General features: G+C 35.7%; 1 pseudogene; it reads left to right on the forward strand.

Annotated features, from left to right (window-relative positions):
* The first annotated feature begins 957 nt into the window (after positions 1-957).
* On the forward strand, positions 958-1,053 carry LOC116086667 (annotated as a pseudogene).
* The last annotated feature ends 5,202 nt before the right edge of the window (positions 1,054-6,255 follow it).

The following is a 6,255-nucleotide window of genomic DNA, read 5'->3' on the forward strand; positions in this document are numbered from 1 at the left end:
TCACCCCGCATTTTATGAAGTACTATATTAAGAAATATAAACATTAGTACAGTGAATATACATTTCAGTAATAACATACAATGTAAAGACTAAAGTTTCCTCAGAAACCTATTTCTAAACAAATTTGAATTAATAGAATTATTTTAACTCACAAAATCTACAAAATGGAGAATGATTTTATTTAAAGATGAGAATTATTCTTTTTTTAAAAGATATTTTCTTTATTTACATGTCATATGATATCTCCTTTCCCAGTTTCCCCTCCCAAAAAAAAAGAAAAAAAAAACCCTGTTCCCTCCCCTCCCCTCTCCCCCTTCTCACCAACCTACCCTCTCCCACTTCCTGGTCCTGGCATTCCCCTATACTGGGGCATAGAACCTTCACATGGCCAAGGTCCTCATTCAAAGATGTGTGCAGACTAAGGAAAAAGGCAAGCCATGTGACACATTGCTAGCTGCCATGCATAAGGTCTACCTATCTCTCCTGCCCTTTCCCATTCCTGATCCTGAACCCCCTATTCCCCTATCCATTCCCCCTTCCTTCCAGTTCCCTCCCTCTATCTTCCTCTTATGACTATTTTGTTCCCCCTTCTAAGTGAGATTTAAGCTTGCTCACTTGGACCTCCCTTCTTGTTTAGCTTCTTTTGGTTGTAGAGTGTAGCATGGTACCTGTATTTTAATGGCTAACATTTACTTATAAGTGGGTACATACCATGTGTGTCCTTTTCAGACTGGGTTACCTCATTTAGGATATTATTCTCAAGTTTCATCCATTTGCCTGCAAAATGCATGATGTCTTTGCTTTTAATAGCTAAACAATAATACTCCATTGTGCATATGTACTAAATTTTCTTTATCCATTCTTCAGTTGAGGGGAATCTAGGTTGTTTCCATTTTTCTCACTGTTATGATTAAAGCTGTTATGAACACAGTTTATCACTGTGTTTGAGGGATGTTGGAGCATCTTGCAGCACATATACTAAAGTTGGAACATTACAGAGAAGATTAGCATGACCTTCACACAAGGTACTTCCATTAAAAGCACAAAATTTTGATCTTGGTTCCCAACTGTATTAGCAGCTTTTCTTGTCATTGTGACAAAACACCAGAGAGATAATTTAAGGGATGTAGATATATTTTGACCTATAATTTCAGAGATTACCATAGGAAGAACACTATCAAACTCCCAAAGCTCTCAGAGACTAAACCACCAACCAAAGAGTACACATGGTGGGGACGGGGGAACTGATGGCTCCAGCTGGATAAGTAGCAGAGGAATGCCTTATTGGGCATCACTGGGAAGGGAGCTCCTTGGTTCTGTGGAGGCTCAAAGACCCAGGGAAATGTTAGGGCACTGAGGCAGGAGTAGGTGGGCAGTTGTGGGAGCACCCTCATAGAGGCAGGGCGAAGGGAGAGGGGATAGGTGACTTGTGGAGTGGAAACTGGGAAGAGGGATAACATATGAAATGTAAAAAAATAAAATAACTAATAAATAATATACTTGACCTCAAGAAAAAAACAAACCAAACCAAATATAAATACAAATGTGTGTCAAAATATGAATAAAAACAAAAGCCAACAAACAAACAAAAACTAGTCGGGCAGGTCAGGGACCGACAGACTCTGGGTTCTATGTTTTAAAAGGCCACTAAATTGTCCCAATTCCATTGTTGGTCTATTTAGAAACTTGCCTATATGCCTAATGGCCACATTTACTCATATTGCATTCTGGAAGGAAATTTCCATCTTAGGAAACCTACAGTTGCAGATGCAGTCTATCTAAGTCCCTCCAACTACACCATACCAGGGTTTCCAGAACAATGGTATAAGCCTCTGTGGTCTAAGAAATCTTGCATAATTTTCCCTTTAACAGCTAGGCCATCTCTCCAACTCTACATCTTGTATAATTAAGACCTGAAAACTCATCAGCAAATAAACAAATGAAGATTGCTTTCCCTGTGACCTTCCAAACTAGTGGTCCTCCCTCCCTCACCATACTCTGAGTGCATATGTGACTGAGACTCAGGAAATATTCAATTAGGTGTTTATTTTTTCAATCAGGAATTCACAAAGCCCTCTCAATTCCACTATTCTCTCTCTCTTTTTCATTTCTTTTTTTCAAATAAAATTTTCTGTAAAATGAAAGTCAAGTTTGGACTTGTATTTCCTTGGATTCATGAATAGTTTAGAGTCTGGCTGTTAAAAAATATTCCTGTGTTGTTTTATAAGAATGTGACTGGCTCCTTTCTTTTCAAATCAATCACTTATTTTATGCACTTCACAATTGTCAAGTTCTTGAGAAATCAGAAGATTATAAATACAAATAATAAGAGATATTTAGTGTTTTTTCTTATTTAGAAGTTTACAAGAATCCGACATGCTATTGAAATTTTATCAATGAAATACGTTAATCTTTGACTTTTGACTCAGCAACACTCAGATTTTACAGAAAAAGAAAATCTAGCAGAACGTGTCCTAGAATGTGGCCTGAGCTACAGTCCAGATCTCATGCTTCCTGACAACTTCTAAGCTTGTAATTCACTTTTCTATAAGCATTTTATTCTGCCAAACGCTCTGTAGAATTATCCTTTAAGGACTTTTATATTTTTAACCCTCTTGAGCTATAAGCACTAAAAAATTATTACTTTCGGTTAAACTCATTTTATTACCAAAGTCTGCATTCTTTAAACATACATATTACTAACTAAATTCCCTGTTTTAACAATAATTTAATTCAAATAAAGTTAACTTAAATGTACTTGTCTTCTCCATGACACATATAACACTTTATTTTAGTTTTCCACCTACCATAGCATGGATTTAAAATATAACCATTGTTTTGATGTATTGATGCCATCCCCTACTTCATTTCTCAAAGTGACTCTATACTTTTGTAGAGTGTCAAGGGATTAATGCCTAATTTCACACACATATAAAAATCTAGGGATAACAATGTTGTTACAAAAGAAAATCAGCTTGCAGCTCCCTATGTGTGTTTTCCATGACGGTCACTCTGTCATTTCTTGAAGTAGTTTTTGCATACTATAGTAGAACAAGGTTAGACAAATATATTTTTCAAGGATTTTTTTCTGTTTTACTCAAATATAGCCAAAAATTTATATACTATTCCATGACATTTTATCAACATTTTACTTGTCTTTTGTTACAAACTTCTAATTTCTATGTGCTCATTCATGAGTTCTAGAATTTATATTTATGATAAACAAAGCCAACTCTCCTATTTAGTAAAGGTAAATGATTGGTAAATACTTCTTTTCATAAACTAATATATAATACTTTATGTTGAATTATGTTTGATGAAAATAAATGGAAAATTCACCTAGCAAACACCTGAGGTACCTTATTTTGATGACTGAGAGATTTCAATCTTTTTTTCTCTCAGATTATAGGTAATGTCAATATGATTTTTGGGTAACTAAACATGATTTTGAAACCAATCACTTCAAGCAATAACATACTACCAAGATCACTGCAACTGATAACCATCATTAATTGACAGCACTGGATGGTCCCTATTTTAGATTTTCTGGCATTCTTATAAAAGGGTATGCTGATGATGTATCATTGTTACTTGTATATTAACTACTAAATCAAAAAGTCTATTTTAAGCTTGTTTCTCTTTATATGTGTCTGTGCTAATGAAGGACTTGTGAAATACTGTTCTTACGAATACTAAATCTTTTAAGATTTTAAGTTTCCAAAAAGTCAAGATAAGACAACGTTGATTTCTTCTTCTGTTTCTGTCCTTGAAAAATAAGTATTTAAGGAAGCATAATTTAGATCTTTTTTTATTTTGTAATTTATATTTAGGAAAGAACATTGTCTCACTTTTTGGTATGTATGCAGTTAGGGAAACTAGGATTTTAAGAAGGTTTTCTTTGTGTGTGTGTGTGTGTGTGTGTGTGTGTGTGTGTGTGTGTGTGTGTGTGAGAGAGAGAGAGAGAGAGAGAGAGAGAGAGAGAGAGAAAGAGAGAGATCTGCAAAGAAAGGACTCATATTTTAACATTTAAGTAGAACTGCTGGGAAAATTTAAAAAAAAAAATCAACTTCCAAGAAATGACAAAAATGCAGAAGAAACACAACTTCTCCAATCTTCTGGGTACTATTGTATTGATTTTTTTAAGACACAATCCTCAGGGGCTGGCGAGATGGCTCAGCAGGTAAGAGCACTAACTGCTCTTCTGAAGGTCCTGAGTTCGGATCTCAGCAATCACATGGTGGCTCACAACCACCTGTGATGAGATCTGACGCCCTCTTCTGGTGTGTCTAAAGACAGCTACAGTGTATTATGCCTGAGTGAGTGGGGCTGGAGTGAGCTTCAGTTCCCAGCAGCCACCTGATGGTTCACAGGCATCTGTACAGATACAGTGTACTCATACACATAAAATAAATAAATAAATCTTTAAAAAAAAGTACCTACCACCAAAATGTACCAACTCAGAGTTTAAAAAAAAAAGACACATCCTCATGTTGGTAGAATGATGGCTGAATTGAAACTACACTGAAAGTTCTCTTTCACTTCACCTTCCTGTAATCACCTCATATGGCATGTAATATATAAGTCTGATTAACTAAATTTCCCTTATAAATAAATCATTGTCTCAATGTTTTCATGTTCAGAAATTTATACTGTGCAAAAGCATATATATCATACAAGCAATTAGTGATATTGGCAATATAAAATAATGTCTGTGTTTGGAAATTGCCAAAAATAATTACACATAGAACAGTATGTAAGATACTACATTTAATGGAGACTTTTGGGGCAGAGATTAAAATAGTACAAACATAGAACCTAAAGAAAATTATTGCTTATAATCCCATACTGAAAATCATAATTTGCCTAAATACAAATAAAAACTAAACTATGAGCTAATCATAGTTACTTCAGGGGGCAACATGGGGTATTTTCACCTTTTATTTCATATCTTAATTTTAAATATGTGCTTATTAATAAATATTAAACATTTAAAAATACATCATGAGTTAATTTAAAGAAATCTTGGGGAAATTTGCCAATTACCTAGCTAGTTAACTAGTAAAATTCAGTAGGTCATAGTTTTATTAGACATTGAACGGAATTTCTATAGCTCCAGGTTAGTAAACAATTTTGGTACTTTTGTGGGTTTCTCATCACTTTCAGAGCCTTAAATACTTCATACAACTATTCCATAATCATCCCTGACCAATGTTTGGTTGTGGGTATCTGTATCCTGAGATTCGACCTTACATCAATCAGAATCTCTAAGATCAAAAACTTAAGAGACAGTAAATGCTGGTGAGTATGTGGAGAAAGAGAAATATTCCTCCATTGCTGGAGGGATTACAAACTTGTACAACCACTCTGGAAATCAATCTGGTGTTTTCTCAGAAAATTGGAAATAGTTCTATCTGAAGACCCAGCTATATCACTCCTGGGCATATAATCAAAAGATGTTCCACCATGACACAAGGACATGTGCTCCAATATGTTAATAGAAGCTTTATTCATAATAGTCAGAAACTAGAAACAACTCAAATGTTCTTCACATGAAGAATGGATACAGAAAATGTGCTCTATTTATGTAACGGAGTACTATTCAGCTATTAAAAACAAGGACATCATGAATTTTGCAGGAAAATTGATAGAACTAGAAAATATCATGCTGAGTCAGGTAACCCAGACCCAAAAGGACATGTGTAGTATGTATTCACTAGTAAAAGGATATTAGCCAATAAATTACAGAATACCAATGATACACCACACAGACCCAAAGAAGTTCAACAAGAAGGAAGGCCCAAGTGAGGATTCTTAAATCACACTTAGAAGGGGAGACAAAGTAGTCACAGGAGGAAGACGGAGGGAGGAAAGTGGGTGTAAAGAGGGATGCAGAAGGGAATAGAGGCTAGAATCATGTGTGCAGGGAGACAGGAGAAAAACCTAGAAGGCCAGGAGAAAGATGGATATGTAAAGCTGCTGGAGATGGGGGAGTGTTTAGGTAGTCCCAGAAACTTGAGATGTGGGAAGTGTCCAGGAGTCAATGGGGATGACATTAGCCAAGATGCCTAATGGCGGTGTGATACAGAACTTGTAGAGACTATCTCTTGTAGCCAGGCAGGAACCCTGATGGGAGAGATAGGAATATCAACCCACCAACAAAACTTTCATCCCCAGATTTGTCCTGTCTAAAAGAAATGTGGGGACAAAAATGGAACAGAGACTGGAAGAATGACTAGCCAATAACTAGCCCAACTC

Source organism: Mastomys coucha, unplaced genomic scaffold, assembly GCF_008632895.1.
Source record: "Mastomys coucha isolate ucsf_1 unplaced genomic scaffold, UCSF_Mcou_1 pScaffold12, whole genome shotgun sequence".
Lineage (NCBI taxonomy): Eukaryota > Metazoa > Chordata > Mammalia > Rodentia > Muridae > Mastomys > Mastomys coucha.